The sequence below is a fragment of the Pseudophryne corroboree genome, chromosome 3 (assembly GCF_028390025.1).
Source record: "Pseudophryne corroboree isolate aPseCor3 chromosome 3, aPseCor3.hap2, whole genome shotgun sequence".
In the NCBI taxonomy this organism is placed as follows: Eukaryota; Metazoa; Chordata; class Amphibia; order Anura; family Myobatrachidae; genus Pseudophryne; species Pseudophryne corroboree.
The window spans coordinates 84,933,765-84,951,104 of NC_086446.1; the positions used below are offsets into that span (position 1 = coordinate 84,933,765).

General features: G+C 47.0%; 3 protein-coding genes across 3 annotated transcripts in view; 1 reads left to right on the top strand and 2 right to left on the bottom strand.

Annotated features, from left to right (window-relative positions):
* The window catches only part of LOC135057059 (gastrula zinc finger protein XlCGF26.1-like), an 87,127-nt gene extending 79,363 nt beyond the window's left edge, over window positions 1-7,764 (bottom strand). The window contains exon 1 of the mRNA XM_063962951.1: window positions 7,695-7,764. The gene's annotated coding sequence lies outside the window, so the exon portion shown is untranslated. The remainder of the gene's footprint in view (window positions 1-7,694) is intronic.
* Window positions 1-17,340, bottom strand: part of LOC135057187 (uncharacterized) — an 826,406-nt gene that overhangs the window by 552,868 nt on the left and 256,198 nt on the right.
* Window positions 8,011-17,340, top strand: part of LOC135057061 (oocyte zinc finger protein XlCOF7.1-like) — a 56,451-nt gene continuing 47,121 nt past the window's right edge. Inside the window, exon 1 of the mRNA XM_063962953.1 lies at window positions 8,011-8,319. The gene's annotated coding sequence lies outside the window, so the exon portion shown is untranslated. The remainder of the gene's footprint in view (window positions 8,320-17,340) is intronic.

Sequence of the window (17,340 nt, forward strand, 5' to 3'; positions counted from 1 at the left end):
CGACACACGCCGCACGCAGCGGTGTCCGGTCCCTTTTGTACTCATCTTCTGATGGAGTGGCCCCGACACGAGCCGCACGCAGCGGTGTCCGGCCATTTTTGATACTCACCGCTGCCATGCTGCCGGAATCTTCTGCTGGATGGAGTGGCCGCGACACGCGCCGCACGCAGCGGTGTCCGCCGACTCAGGAGAGCTCAGTGTCTCCCTCAGCCGGGGCCCATCCCTAGCCGCACGCAGCTGCGATGGGACCCCGCCGGCAGCTCCCACGGTGCAGACTGGCAGTGGCAGAGCTGCCAGTCTGTAAGAAAGAAAAATAAAATAATAAAGAAAAAAGAAAAATTTCTTCAGCTAAACCCAAGTGAACCAGCTCACATCGGGCACATACTAAGACTGGCTTGGAGGGGAGATAGTAGGGGAGGAGCTAGCCACAGGTTGAGAATTTTAAAGTGCCAGCTCCCAATTACTGCCTACTATATCCCCCATTGTAACTACGCTCCAGTGGCCCCTAGTGGATGAAGGAGAAATACTCAATTATTTCATCAACTGAGAAGCCCTCTATGCTGTTTATGTGGGCTACAATACCGTGGAAGATCTAAGAGATTGCCAAAAACTATATTCAGGGAGCGTTACAAAAACGGGATGAAGTTATGTGACCGACGGTCACAATAATTCCCCCTACATCCCGCCCCCTTAGAATGCTGACTAGCAGGGACTATTCACACTCGTGGATGTCCTCGACACCCATAGAGTGGGTGCGCGTAGCGAGCGCAGCGATCCTGCAAGGGGCTTGTTGCGCTCCCCCCTGCCGGCCATCTCATTGCCAGTATCCCGGCGTTGGTATGGTGACTGGTGGTCTCCTGACCACTGGTCACTCATGCCCAACCCACATAAACATTAATAGAGGCCTAAAGACACATGGGGAGAGATGTAATGCGAAACAAATTGCCAATTCTTAATTTAACAACTTGCCAGGCATGGTCGTATCAGATTTTTCCCGATCACTGCTGGGCACAGTCATCGGGCAGCCAGCGGCACCCTCCTTCTCCCAACTCTGAAGTCATACTGCAGCCACAGCTCTGCTGTGCCCCAGGCACCTCAATCACACTCCTCAACTGGTGCTGGCTATGGTTCCACCTCTACAGCTGAGTTGCCGATTGGGACCTATATTTGGGAAAGGTGGCAAGGTGCCAATTCACAAGATATTCAGTTGGGATGGGAAGTGCTGATTTGTGGGACCTTCAACATTGGAGAATAGTATGTGAGGAGCAGTTTCACACAAGGGGGAAGCATGAGGTGCAGTGGACAATTACAGCTTCATGTTTGGTACTGGCACTGGAGGGTGGAAATGCTGAACCTTGGCCATATTAGAGGATCAGGCAGCCCAGCATCGTTCAGCAGCTGCAGTGGAAGCCACGGCTCCACCCCCAGTGTCCCGACAACTGCTGGCCACCATGAATGGACACCTCACTCTCCCAGTTCTACAGTCATAGTGCATTCATGGCTCTGCACAGTGATCTGGCACTTCAAACACTCACCACCTGGCCACAGCTCCGCCCCCACAGTGTGTGTGAAATCTGGCAGTATCATATACAGCATAAGTATATGTAATTCAAAAAAACGTCCCCAAATAGCCTTTTTTTTTTCTAAATTATTACATTATGTAGCAAATGGAAAGCTTGATATTGCATTTTTATTATAAGAAAAAGTATATTGAATCAGGTTTAAATAGCTATAACTTACAAAATGTGTTTTAAAAAAAATAAGACAATTTTGAAATTCTGGAAGAAAATTAATAAGTAGTTAAACCTGGTGTACTTATGTAATAATTTATAATGGGGGGGAGGAGCGCAGGCCAGTATTACTAGACCACAGGTTCTCAAACTCGGTCCTCAGGACCTCACACAGTGCATGTTTTGCAGGTCTCCTCACAGAATCGCAAGTGACATAATTAGCTCCACCTGTGGACCTTTTAAAATGTGTCAGTGAGTAAATAAGAATTTACTCACCGGTAATTCTATTTCTCGTAGTCCGTAGTGGATGCTGGGAACTCCGTAAGGACCATGGGGAATAGCGGGCTCCGAAGGAGGCTGGGCACTCTAGAAAGATCTTAGACTACCTGGTGTGCACTGGCTCCTCCCACTATGACCCTCCTCCAAGCCTCAGTTAGGTACTGTGCCCGGACGAGCGTACACAATAAGGAAGGATTTTGAATCCCGGGTAAGACTCATACCAGCCACACCAATCACACCGTACAACTCGTGATATGAAACACAGTTAACAGTATGAAACAATAGAGCCTCTCAACAGATGGCTCAACAATAACCCGATTTAGTTAACAATAACTATGTACAAGTATTGCAGATAAACCGCACTTGGGATGGGCGCCCAGCATCCACTACGGACTACGAGAAATAGAATTACCGGTGAGTAAATTCTTATTTTCTCTAACGTCCTAGTGGATGCTGGGAACTCCGTAAGGACCATGGGGATTATACCAAAGCTCCCAAACGGGCGGGAGAGTGCGGATGACTCTGCAGCACTGAATGAGAGAACTCCAGGTCCTCCTCAGCCAGGGTATCAAATTTGTAGAATTTTGCAAACGTGTTTGCCCCTGACCAAGTAGCTGCTCGGCAAAGTTGTAAAGCCGAGACCCCTCGGGCAGCCGCCCAAGATGAGCCCACCTTCCTTGTGGAATGGGCATTGACAGATTTTGGCTGTGGCAGGCCTGCCACAGTATGTGCAAGCTGAATTGTACTACAAATCCAACGAGCAATAGTCTGCTTAGAAGCAGGAGCACCCAGCTTATTAGGTGCATATAGGACAAACAGCGAGTCAGATTTTCTGATTCTAGCCGTTCTGGAAACATATATTTTCAGTGCCCTGACAACGTCTAGCAACTTGGAGTCCTCCAAGTCCCTAGTAGCCTAGGCACCACAATAGGCTGGTTCAGGTGAAACGCTGACACCACCTTTGGGAGAAACTGGGGACGAGTCCTCAATTCTGCCCTATCCATATGGAAAATCAAATAAGGGCTTTTACAAGACAAAGCCGCCAACTTTGATACTCGCCTGGCAGAAGCCAAGGCCAATAACATAACCACCTTCCACGTGAGATATTTCAGATCCACGGTTTTTAGTGGTTCAAACCAATGTGATTTTAAGAAACTCAACACCACGTTGAGATCCCAAGGTGCCACAGGAGGCACAAACGGGGGCTGACTCTGCAGCACTCCTTTTATAAATGTCTGAACTTCAGGTACTGAAGCTAGTTCTTTTTGAAAGAAAATCGACAGAGCCGAGATCTGTACCTTAATGGAACCCAATTTAAGGCCCATAGTCACTCCTGCTTGCAGGAAATGCAGAAATCGACCTAGTTGAAATTCCTCTGTTGGGGCCCTTTCGGCCTCACACCATGCAACATATTTTCGCCATATGCAGTGATAATGAGTTGCTGTAACCTCTTTCCTGGCTTTAGTAAGCGTAGGAATGACTTCCTCCGGAATGCCCTTTTCCTTCAGGATCCGGCGCTCAACCGCCATGCCGACAAACGCAGCCGCGGTAAGTCTTGGAACAGACAGGGCCCCTGCTGCCGCAGGTCCTGTCTGAGTGGCAGAGGCCATGGGTCCTCGGATATAAATTCTTGAAGTTCTGGGTACCAAGCTCTTCTTGGCCATCCACGAGTATCGTTCTTACTCCTCGCCTTCTTATTATTCTCAGTACCTTTGGTATGAGAGGCAGAGGGGAGAACACATAAACCGACTGGTACACCCACGGTGTTACCAGAGCGTCCATAGCTATCGCCTGAGGGTCCCTTGACCCGGTGCAATATCTTTTATAGCTTTTTGTTGAGGCGGGACGCCATCATGTCCACCTGTGGCCTTTCCCAATGGTGTACAATCCTATTGGATGACTTCTGGAGGAAGTCCCCATTCTCCCGGGTGGAGGTCGTGTCTGTTGAGAAGATCTGCCTCCCAGTTGTCCACTCCGGGAATGAACACTGCTGACAGTGCTAACACATGATTTTCCGCCTATCGGAGAATCCTTGTGGCTTCTGCCATCGCCATCCTGCTTCTTGTGCCGCCCTGTTGGTTTACATGGGCGACTGCCGTGATGTTGTCTGATTGGATCAGTACCGGCTGTTTTTGAAGCAGAGGCCTTGCCGGCCTCAGGGCATTGTAAATGGCCCTCAGGTCCAGAATATTTATGTGTAGGGAAATAACCTGACTTGACCAAAGTCCCTGGAAATTTCTTCCCTGTGTGACTGCCTCCCAGCCTCAAAGGCTGGAATCCATGGTCACTAGGACCTAGTCCTGTATGCCGAAACTGCGGCCCTCTTGAAGATGGGCACTCTGCAGCCACCACAGTAGAGATACCCTGGTCCTTGGAGACAGGGTTATCAGCCTATGCATCGGAAGATGCGATCCGGACCACTTGTCCAACAGGTCCCTCTGAAAAGTTCTTGTATGGAACCTGCCTAATGGGATTGCTTCGTAGGAAGCTACCATTTTTCCCAGGACTCGCGTGCAATGATGCACTGCTACCTAATTTGGCTTCAGGAGGTCTCTGACTAGAGATGACAACTCCTTGGCTTTCTCCTCCGGGAGAAACACTATTTCTGGTTTATGTCCAGAACCATCCCCAGGAACAGTAGACGTGTCATAGGAACCAGCTGTGACTTTGGACTGTTTAGAATCCAACCATGCTGTTGTAGCACTTTCCAAAATAGTGCTACCCCGACTACCAACTGCTCCTTGGACCTCGCCCTTATAACGAGATTGTCCAAGTACGGGATAATTACAACTCCCTTTTTTTGAAGGAGTATCAACATCTCGGCCATTACCTTGATAAAACACCCTCGGTGCCATGTACAGTCCAAACGGCAGTGTCTGGACTTGGTAATGGTAATCCTGTACCACAAATCTGAGGTACTCCTGGCGAGGATGGTAAATGGGGACATGCAGGTAAGCATCCTTGATGTCCCAGGATACCATGTAATCCCCCTCGTCCAGGCTTGGAATAACCGCCCTGAGCGATTCCATCTTGAACTTGAATTTTTGTGTTCAAGGATTTTAAATATAAAATGGGTCACACCGAACCATGCGGTTTCGGTACCCCAACCCGTGTGGAATAGTAACCCCGTCCTTGTTGAAGTAGGGGCACCTTGAGTATTACCTGCTGGGAATACCGCTTATTAATTGCCTCTAGCACAGCCTCCCTGCCTGAGGGAGTTGTCAGCAAGGCATATTTTAGGAAACGGCTGGGGGGAGACATCTCGAATTCCAGCTTGTACCCCTGAAATACTACTTGAAAGAAACAGGGATCCACCTGTGAGCGAGCCCACTAATTGCTGAAATTTTTTAGACGGCCCCCCACCGTACCTGGCTACACCTGTGGAGCACCCGCGTCATGGTGTGGCCTCACAGGAGGCGGGGGAAGAATCTTGATTCTGGGAACAGGCTGACTGGTGCAGCTTTTTTCCCCTTGTCTCTGTACAGAAAGGAAGCGCCATTTGACCCGCTTGCTTTTCTGAAGCCGAAAGGACTGTACCTTTGTCTGTGAGGAAACCTGAGGTAAAATTATTTCTTCCCAGCAGTTGCTGTGGATACGAGGTCCCAGAGACCATCCCCAAATAATTCCTCACCCTTATAAGGCTCTCTATGCGCTTTTTAAGTCAGCATCACCTGTCCAGTGACAGGTCTCTAATACCCTCCTGACAGAATGGACATTACATTTATTTTGGATGCCAGCCGGCAAAATATCCCTCTGTGCATCCCCCATATATAAGACGACGTCTTTAATATGTTTTTATGTTTGCCAACTAGTATCCCTGTTTGACAGGGTCACCGACCACGCTGCAGCAGCACTATCTGCAGGTCTCAGTCTAGTACCTGAGTGTGTAAATACAGACTTCAGGATAGCCTCCTGTTTTTTATCAACAGGCACCTATTAAAGTGGCCGTATCCTAAGACGGCAGTGCCACCTTTTTTGACAAACGTGTGAGCGCCTTATCCACCCTAGGGGATATCTCCCAGCGTAACTTATCCACCTGGCGGGAAAGGGTACGCCATCAGTAACTTTTTATAAATTACCAGTTTCTTATTGGGGGAACCCACGCTTTCACACACTTCATTTATTCATCTGATGGGGGAACAAAACACTGCCTGTTTTTTCTCCCCAAACCTAAAACCCATTTTTAGAGGTGCTTGGGTTAAAGTCAGAAATGTATAACACATTTTTTATTGCCGGGATCACGTCACGGATGTTCCTAGTGGATTGTGTATATGTCTCCACCTTGTCGACACTGGAGTCAGACTCCGTGTCGACATCTGTGTCTGCCATCTGAGAGAGCGGGCGTTTTTGAGCCCCTGATGGCCTTTGAGACGCCTGGGCAGGCGCGGGCTGCGAAGCCGGCTGTCCCACAGCTGTTACGTCATCCACCCTTTTATGTAAGGAGTTGACACTGTCGGTTAATACCTTTCACCTATCCATCCACTCTGGTGTCGGCCCCACAGGGGGCGACATCACATATATCGGCCTCTGTTCTGTCACCATATAAGCCTCATCATTCAACATGTCGACACAGCCGTACCGACACACCGCAGACACACAGGGAATGCTCTAAACGAGGACAGGACCCACAAAAGCCCTTTGGGGGGACAGAGTAAGAGTATGCCAGCACACACCAGAGCGCTATATATATACAGGGACTAACTGAGTTATGTCCCTAATAGCTGCTTTTTATATAATATACTGTATACAGTGCCAATTTTAATGCCCCCCCCCCCTCTCTTTTCCCTCTTACTGTACTGTAGTAATTGCAGGGAAGAGCCAGGGAGCTTCCTTCCAGCCGAGCTGTGAGGGAAAAATGGCGCCAGTGTGCTGAGATAGGCTCCGCCCCTTTTTCGCGGCCTATTCTCCCGTTTTTTATGGAATTCTGGCAGGGGTATTTACCTCATATATAGCCCCTGGGGCCATATATTGAGGTATTTTAGCCAGCCAAGGTGTTTTTATTGCTGCCTCAGGGCGCCCCCCCCAGCGCCCTGCACCCTCAGTGACCGGAGTGTGAAGTGTGTGAGAGGAGCAATGGCGCACAGCTGCAGTGCTGTGCGCTACCTTGGTGAAGACAGAGTCTTCATGCCGCCGATTTTCCGGACCATCTTCTTGCTTCTGGCTCTGTAAGGGGGACGGCGGCGCGGCTCCGGGACCGAACATCAAGGCTGGGCCTGCGGTCGATCCCTCTGGAGCTAATGGTGTCCAGTAGCCTAAGAAGCCCAATCCGGCTGCAAGCAGGCGAGTTCGCTTCTTCTCCCCTTAGTCCCTCGCTGCAGTGAGCCTGTTGCCAGCAGGTCTCACTGAAAATAACAAATTCTAAGACTATAACTTTCTAAGAGCTCATGAGAGCCCCTAGTGTGCATCCAACCTCGGCCGGGCACGAAATCTAACAGAGGCTTGGAGGAGGGTCATAGTGGGAGGAGCCAGTGCACACCAGGTAGTCTAAGATCTTTCTAGAGTGCCCAGCCTCCTTCGGAGCCCGCTATTCCCCATGGTCCTTACGGAGTTCCCAGCATCCACTAGGACGTTAGAGAAATTAATACACCTGTACACCTGCTGGGTTACCTGCAAAACATGCACTGTGTGGGGATCCTGAGGACCGAGTTTGAGAACCTCTGTACTAGACAAACAGGCTGGCCACACCTTGGTATTGCTGCCTCCCACAATCGGGTATGCCGGTATGGTAGATGCTAGAATCAAGTGGGCTAAGGGACCTTTTCCGTAAGGGGGAGGAGTTACGACGCAAGGGGGAGGAGCTAGGCCAGCGGGATAGTTCCTCTACTAATATAGAACCAACCATGCCGGTATGGTATAGCAGGTTGACAGTCATTAGGATTATATGAAGATGACAGGGCATCTTCATATAAGCACATGAACCCCCAATAAGTGTATTTCCAAGCCTATGGGGCGTGAACTGCGGAGGCTATGGCGGTGGGTCGGGCGGATGCAATTAGAGTGTTAGTGTAGTGAAGCTACTTGTGTAACGTCATATATAATTTCCTACACAGGAACATACTCACCGTCTGCCATACACTGTGTAGTGAAGGCTCACAGTTCTAACCCCGCCGAAAGAGGTCCAAAACGCCACCTTTGCGTTCGCTTCCGGTCTGTGCGGTTCACCTTCCGGAATGGTAGATGCTAGAATCAAGTGGGATGTGCGTCCCAGCTTACTTCCGGCCTGTGCGTTCCACCTGACTCCCTCAGGCCCATCTCCTCCCTCTGCGCTCCACAGGCCAGAAGTGATTGTTCTTCCACTGTAGCTCCCCGGGTGAGTGAGGGCTGATACTGGGGGGAAGTAGATAGGAGCCATTGCTGTGTGTGGCAGCAGGTAATGATGTATTATTATTATACAGGGGGAGCAGAATGTTGTGGCATGTCACAGTACAGTAGGGGATGCAGGATAAGAAGTCCTGTTATGATCACATTTGGAGCAGACTGTGGTGTCATATTATAATACAGAAGGGTCAGACCCTGGTGTCATCTTGTTGTAATACAGGAAGGGTTGCAGGATCTAGTGATGCCCTGTTTACTTACATGGGGACGGAGAACATGTGTCCTGTTATACTACAGATGGAGCAGACACTGTTATTATTGTAACACAGATGGAGCAGGCCCTGGTGTCCTGTTATTGTAATATAGGTGGAGCAGGCTCTGGTGTTACATTATTAAAACAGAGATGGAGCAGGCTCTGGTGTTACGTTATAATGCAGGAGGATCATGCTGTGGTGTCCTGTTATTGTAATACAGGTGGAGTAGACTTTAGTGGCCTGTTATTGTAATACAGGTGGAGCAGGGTCTGGTATCCTGTTATTGTAATACAGGTGGAGCAGTCTCTGGTATCCTGTTATTGTAATACAGGTATAGCAGGCTATGGTGCTCTGTTATTGTAATACGAGTGGAGCCACCTCTGGTGTTACGTTATTATAATACACATGGAGCAGGATTTGGTGTTACTATATTATAAAATAGATGGAGCAGGCTCTGGTGTTACATTATTTCAATATACATTTATCAGGCTCTGGTGCTAAATTTATTATAATACAGATGGAGCAGGCCCTGGTGCTCTGTTATTGTAATATACATGGAGCAGCATGTAATACCCTGTTATCATACAGATGGAGTAGGCTCTGGTGTCCTGTTGTTTTACTACAGATGTGTGTATGGTACACATATGGTAGTTTAAGAATATATGTATGGTGATATAGTGTATGATGCATATAATGTAGTTTAAGAATATATGTATGGTGATATAGAAGTGTATGATGCATATATGGTAGTATAAGAACATATGTATGGTGATATAGAAGTGTATGATGCATATATGGTAGTATAAGAACATATGTATGGTGATATAATACCATATATGCATCATACACTTCTATATCACCATACATATGTTCTTATACTACCATATATGCATCATACACTTCTATAAGAATATATGTATGATGCATAGTATAAGAACAAATGTATGGTGATATAGAAGTGTATGATGCATATATGGTAGTATAAGAATATATGCATGTATGGTGATATACAAGTGCATGAGACATGTATGGTAAAACAGAATTTTTTGATGCATATATGGCAACAGTGCTTTAGGTCAGTGGTTCTCAAACTCGGTCCTCAGGACCCCACACAGTGCATGTTTTGCAGGTAACCCAGCAGGTGCACAGGTGTATTAATTACTCACTGACACATTTTAAAAGGTCCACAGGTGGAGCTAATTACTTCACTTGTGATTCTGTGAGGAGACCTGCAAAATATGCACTGTGTGGGGTCCTGAGGACCGAGTTTGAGAACCTGTGCTTTAGGTCAACAGGTACAAATATCGACAGGTTCAAAAAGTTGATATGACAATGGTTGACACAAAAAAGGTCAACAATTTTTTTATTTTTTTTTTAAATCTTGTATATTTCATGTTCTGTGATCACCATCAGCTACCGGCAAGGTGGTTCGCTCCGCTGCGCTCGCCACAGATTACTAGTCCCAATCGTAGTCCAAGGGATAGTAAATAAAGCAAATGTTGTGAAAACATATAAAATAAACAAAATTGTGCGTCGACCATTGTCATGTTGAAGTTTTGAACCTGTCGTTATGTTGTCGCCCTAAAGCGCTGTTGATCTTTCATCTGTTGACATTTGTACCTGTCACACTACTCCAGGTCGACCATATGGTGTTGATCTATTGACTATCTACCTCGATACCAACCATCTAGTATACAAGTATGGTGTGCAGATTATAATGGAGTCATTCCCATTGCAATGTGGGTAATCTATTATATCGTGAAAATCAGCCACTGAGGGCCATTTCGCCTCCATGGCTGATTTTCCACGAGAAAATCACAGGCGAAACGCACGTCGGACTATACGGGTGTCTCTTGTCTGTGCAGCACAAGACACCCCTGTACCAAGTCTGTATACAGCCACCTATTTTTCTTACCTTATCAGGGACCTACTAATAGACAAACTACTGTAATAGATCACTTTAGCCACATTACAATGGGATTCACAGAGATGCTGTATGTTACAGATGTGGTATGGGAGTGATGCGGGTACAGGTCAGACTGAACCACTGGGGCACAGGGGAAATCCCAGTGGGCTCCAGTGCCTGTGGGCCCAAATCCCACCTCTAATGTCAGTTTCCAGACTGTGTACTTGCATTATACATTGTTACTCCACAGTATTAGATGGTCAGTTACCTGGCAGAGCAGGAACATAGATAAACATGGCTGCTTATTTTTTTGTTTCTATTGAAACTACACCAAGATCCGCCAACCTGCCAATCAAATTTAGTGGTTGCGTTAACATATTAATATGGGCCCATGCACTGTAGTTATCTTTGCAGGTTATGCATGGATACTACAGTGTTATGTCCTCTCTGCAGTTTACATCCTCTCTAATGGTTGGTCAAGTCTATTAAGTATGGGCCACTACCGCTGCATTCCCTTGGTGGGCCCTTCAACCCCAGTCCAACACTGCGCAGGTATGTAACTGAAGTACTTGAACATGAAAATACTTAGCTCACACGTACGGAATTACTCAGTGCTGGTGCAAGTTTTGCTAGTGATTGTGACAACTATAGATCCACCAAGTGTTTATGCCCAGCCTGAGGGACCTCAAAGTGGACATCTCAGTCCTTGCACATTGTATCTTGTGTGTGGTTGGGAGGGGAGGGGGGGGGGGTGTTGTGGAGGACCGCTTAATAAACTACAGTGCCTCGAGGGACTGAGGAATGGGGATCCTGTCCACTAGGCCCACTTGTTGCAGGTTAACCCATGCTGGAACCGGGCTGCTAATTGGAGGAATCCCATCAGTCACCTCAACGTCCCAGTCCTGGCATTCTCAGCTTTGACTGCAGGATATAAAAAAAAACCATGAAAGTAAATTGAAAATAAGTAGAAGAAGAACCTCCAGCAGGCTTTTAAACATGCTAGTGTCCCTAACAGCCAATGGGGTATAGAGGTGGGAGGAGCTTCAGTTTTTGCTTGTAAAATGCCACGGACGCAGGCACAATTGACCAATGTTTTTGGGACTGCACATGCACTGGAGCCTGAGTGCAGATGTCTCGCAATGGTGCTGCGGCTTTGGTTGCATGGTGCTGGCGTTTTGGGTAGCGATGGGGGGCGTGTCTGCCCCATTTTCTGGTGGTGCCAAAGCAAGTGGCTGCATCTTGGATGCAGTTTCACTGGTCCTGGCAACATAGTATTGCTGAGAGTTACTCATAGGTCTGATGCTGCAGCGGATTGTTGCGATAATTAAACAATGCTGCATCTTCTGATGCAGGCAGATGGTCAGAGAAACCGTCAGTGGGCGTTTTTTTACAGGAGACCTGCTGCATTTGCATATTGTCGCGCAGCAGCTGCATAGAAAGACACAATGCCAACGACTTTTGCGTCCCTCTCTGAATCAAACCCACTATACTTGATTTTAATCGCTTGCTGAATTTATTTCATGATTTATGTTTTAATGTATATTAAATAAAAGTTACACTGTGGTTATGTGCACCATAAAAGCTAACTTGCTATTCTCTTGTTGTTTGAATTTTAAAGCAACCCAACTCCTGCCACTACTCTCTACACCAGTGATTTTCAACCTTTTTTTACTCGCGGCACACCGAACAATATTTTAAAATTGCCAAGGCACACCATCAGTTCCCCACAAAAAAAAACAAAAAAAAAAACACACATTGACCCTCACAGTAAAAAAAACAACACAGATACATTGGCCTACACAGAAAAAAACAATCACATTGCTCCCCACATAAATTATGTTGCTCCCTACATAAATCCTATTGCTCCCCACATAAATTAATCACATTTCGCCCCACATAAATCCTATTGCCCCCCACATGAATTATTCACATTATTCCCCCCATAAATCCATAAAACCTTATTCTCCACAGATAAATCCTATTGTTCCCCACAGGAGAAATAAAATAACAAATATTAGCCCCTACCGGTCAGCTGTCCTCGTCCCTGTCTCTCAGTGGCGGGGGTTGTTCATACTGGAGTGCTGCGAATACTGAGCAGCGGGCGGTCGGGCAGGTGTGGATGTGGGTGGGCAAGGAAAGCTGTGTATGCAGGCAGGAACTGGAAGATGTGTATGCAGGCGGGTGGGCTGGCTGGGTGTTGAGACGCAGCGTCTGTGACCTATGATATCACACCGCCTCGTCTTCAAGGCATACATTAGGTCACGGTCGGAGCACGACTGATCCTCTAAAAAGAGCCTGAGCCAACAGTTCACTCTGAAGGTGCAGGAAGCTGCTCTGGCTCCGCAGCACACCTTGCAACTGGTCGCGGCACACTAGTGTGCCACGGCACACTGGTTGAAAAAGCCTGCTCTACACTATGTAGACAAAAGTGAGTGGACACTGACTGCAAATAGATCAACCAGATGTTATTGACGTCAGTACTTTGTAGGTCCACCATGTGCAGTGATTACTGCAGACACCCTTCATTGACAACTGTCCATAAGTTCCTGGACAACAGCTGGCGGTATGTTTTGCCATTCCTCAGTGACCAACTGAGACACTGAAAAGGTTGAGTCGGCCTAGAACGCACCCATCGCTCCAATTCATCCCAGAGGTTCTCAGTGGGCTTAAGATCTGAACTCAGGTGGCCAGTCCATCCGGGTTACCGAATTTTCTGTATACCACTCCAGCGTCACCCCAGAAACATGGCATCATGCAGCCTACGATGATTTCCCTTTTCAAACTCGGTTAGCTCCTTCCGGCAAGCCATTTCATTAGCAAATTATCTAACCAGTGCCCCTCTACCCATTTTATACCTTCACGAACACATGGCCTCTGCAGAAGCACACCATTTTGCTTGCGCGTGGCGGGGGTCCAATCACTTTTGCCTACATAGTATATATCTGGCCAGGCCAACCTCTGGCTCTCCAGCTGTTGTGAAACTACACATTCCAGCATGCCCTGCCACAGTTTAATCAATCCTAATAGCAAAACTGTGGCAGGACATGCTGGGATTTGTAGTTTCACAAACCGCATGAGAGCCACAGATTGACCAGGCCTGTTCTATATAACTGTGTATCCTGTTCTCCCACATCAATGACAAAAGTATTCTACATCGGAAAAAAAACATCAATGATTTTGAATCATCGTTGTTCGTTGACCATCAATGACGTACGTTGACCATCAATGACAAAAGTATTCTACATCAGAAAAAAAACATCAATGATTTTGAATCTTCGATGTTCGTTGACCACCCCTACCTTGTGCTTCCTCAAATAACTTCTAATTTCCTCTAAACATAAGTTGAAATCCAGTATTTGGTCTACACAAGTCTTTCTCTGTAAATATTACAGTATATACTTTTAAATCAGAAAATTAATATAAATGGCATTGGTAAAATTATTGGCACCTTAGACTTAATATTTGGTAGCACAGCCTTTGGTCCACATAACTGCAAATAAGGACGCATTCTCCCAGTTGCTGCTTACAGGTTTTATGTGGGGTTTAGATCTGGCCCCATTGCTGGCCACTTCAGGACAGTTCTTCGCATTGTCTTGGCCCTATTCTTGTGTGATTTTTGAAGTGTGACCTTCAGTGCAGATCCAGCTGTCTGACCCTGGGATGACTGGTAATCTCCAGATTTCATGATCCCAAGCACATGTTCAAGGCGCATCAGCCCCAGAGCATCTCTGATCCTCCTCCTTGTGTAACTGTAGGGACTGTCTTTTAGTTGAAAGCTTAGTACGTGCTGTAAATATAGTTATCCTGCGCTTTACCATAAAGCTCTATCATGGTCTCCTCTATCTACAGGACATACTACTGGATACATTTTGGCTTTTTGAGGTGAGTTTTGGCAAACCCCAGATGGCCCTTCACATGTCTCTTTCATTGAGTTAGCGACGGGTGATTTGCGTGGTAACTGTAGCACCTTGTGTCTGTAGGCCAGCAGCCCGCACTGCTTTCTTTTATTAAGGATTTCCCTTGCGGTCACGTCCATGGCGGTTGGATAAAGTGCGATGGGAATGGGACCAACAAAGGGCTAGATGCACCATCGCTTGGAGAGTGAAAAAGTGCCAGCCAATCAGGTCCTCACTGCCATGTCACAGACTGTATTTGAAAAATGTCAGTTAGGAGCTGATTGGCTGGTACTTTTTCACTCTCCAAGCAATGGTGCATCTGGCCCAAAGTCTTTGGAGCTTGATTGTAGCATTGAGATTGGCCATACTGGGGGCCCCCATCTGCCTGGTCTCCATCTACTCATTTGTAGCGCCCACAGTGACACAAATCCGGAGTCCTTGTCTCTATTGTAACTCACTGAATAAACGGATTTATATTGCAGACACCACAGGTGCGAATACTTCCAAAGCAAAGGGGAATCACCTGCCTCACATCTAATTGATTCTAGTCTAATTAAAGGAGCCAATAACATTTCTGTGAGGAATGAGAGACATTTTCAGAGTTTCTGTTTCACTCCACTGCAACCCAAAGACTTCCATATCTGACAAATATTCACCTGTGTGTGAGCTATGGAATTTAGATTGTAAACACCTATGGTTTAAGGGCTGTTATGAGTTAATGCAGAAAATAGCAACTGAGCATGTCCAAGATGGCTGCCTCTCACTTTGCAACATGCTTTGAATCCTTTTTTTTTTTTTTTTTCAATAAATGTTTATTGATTAAAGGTAATAACAAGTTATAGCAAGTTATAGAAGACAGCATTTACAATTCAAATGTTAATAAGTCTATTTGATACAAGCAATGACTGTTTACAAACTTAACATGGCCTGCTGTTGGGGGACTCCCTGGCCAGGGCCTTATCTTAAATTCAAGGTCGCTTCCGGCCTTTCTAGGTGCAGGTTGTCTCAATAAAACATTTCTAAATTTTAAAACCGTTCAAGAAAACAGGACAGCGGAGAGTATAGGGTGGAAAGGAAAAAAAAAAGGGGGGGGGGGGGGGTTAGAGAATCTGAGAAGAGGGGGGAAGGGGGGGGGGAGGTCATACCGAACCTTCCATGTCTAGTCTGGTCGGGGGTCCGAAGTATAGGCTTCTAGCTTCAGTCGTTCCCAAGAGGACAGCGGGAGAGCCCAGGTAGAGGATTAAGTCAAATGGTCTAGGTCACTACAGCAATGTCGAGTAAGCTTGTGAGGCCTTAAATTCCAGCCAAGGGGACCAAGTAGTCGTAAACCTTTGATTCGTCTCCGGTGTCACCCGCAGTTCCTCCATAGTCATATACCAATCTACTCTGGCGACCCACTCCCTCACGGTAGGAGGTTGAATAGATCGCCAATGAACCGGAATGACCGCTTTGGCTGCGCTATTGAGAAACTTTAATAGAGATTTTTTATATGTTGACAGGGGCCATGAAGTACAGTTGAGAAGCCAGAAAGTAGGCTCCGGGGGAACCCCTGGGCCCACTAACAATTTTGAAATTGCTATAACTTTGTCCCAAAAGGGACGAAGTTCGGGGCAGCTCCACCAGATATGCATCGGGGAGCCCGGTTGGTTATTACATCTCCAACATGTATCTGGTACATTGGGAAACATTTTAGCTAATGTTTGGGGACACCTGTACCAACGAGATAAGACTTTGAAATGCGTCTCGAGGACCGAATAACTAGAGGAGCTGGCAAAGGTGGCTTGGAAGCTCCTCTCCCAGTCCTCCTCTGACAAGTCTATCTGCACATCATGGCCCTAGTCTCTAGCATATTTGGGTAGATCTGGGAATTTATTCTCAATCAGAAGTCTATAGCACTTTGAGAGGAAGTGTGATGGGCGAGAAGGTTCCAGGCAGAGGCTCTCAAAAGCTGTTAATGATCTACTCAGGCTCGGGCGTATAGTACTCCCCATGGCAAAATGTTTTAATTTGAGGTATTTCCAGATCTCTGAAGGCGAAAGGTTCCACTTGGATTGCATTAAGGGGAAAGGGATCATCTCTCCACGCTCCACCAGCCCGCCAACACGTGTCACCCCCACCCTTTTCCAAGAGTCGAATCCCCGGCCTGAGGCTGCCGGTGGGAAATCTGGGTTATTGAACAGTGGGGTCAAAGGGGAGTATTTAGAAGAAATATGTGGTAGTACCCTAAGTCTACCCCAGCATGTAAGTGTAGGGCCAATAGTAGGATGGTCTACATGTGGTAGCCTTGAGCGCCAGGGGTAGTATGCAATGGGGGCAGGCATCACTGTTCCCTCGATATGAACCCACTGTTTTATGTCATGTGAGCCTCATAGTACAGTGTAAAGTGCGGTAGCTGGAGACCTCCCTTGTGTTTAGGGCGAAAAAGGATGTCGTGTTGGAAACGAGGCCGTTTATCTCCCCAGACAAAGTCCCTCACCAGATTATGTAAATCTCTGAACCACGCTTTGGGAATGGATATCGGGAGCGCCTGGAGGAGATAAAGGACTCTCGGCAAAAGATTCATTTTAATGACACTAAGCCTCCCCAACCAGGACAGCCTTCTGTTACCCCAGTCCCGGAACTCAGAATGGAGTGAGATCAATAGTTTTTTGAAGTTTTCGTCAAAAAGGCGTGATAGGTCTTTATGCAGCGTGATCCCCAAGTATTTGAAGCTAGAGGGATGCCAGTGGAAGGGGAAGGATTGTTTAAGGTTATCAAGAGCTTGGGAGGGCATTGACACGTTCACTGCCACTGACTTAGAGAGGTTAATCTTGAAGTTTGACATGGAGCCATATCTATCAAGTTCGGACATCAGGTTGGGGACAGACACCACCGGGTTCGACAAGATAGCTAGCAGGTCATCTGCGAACAGTGCGAGTTTGAATTCTCTACCCCCAGCCGTGAGTCCCGAGATGTTCGGA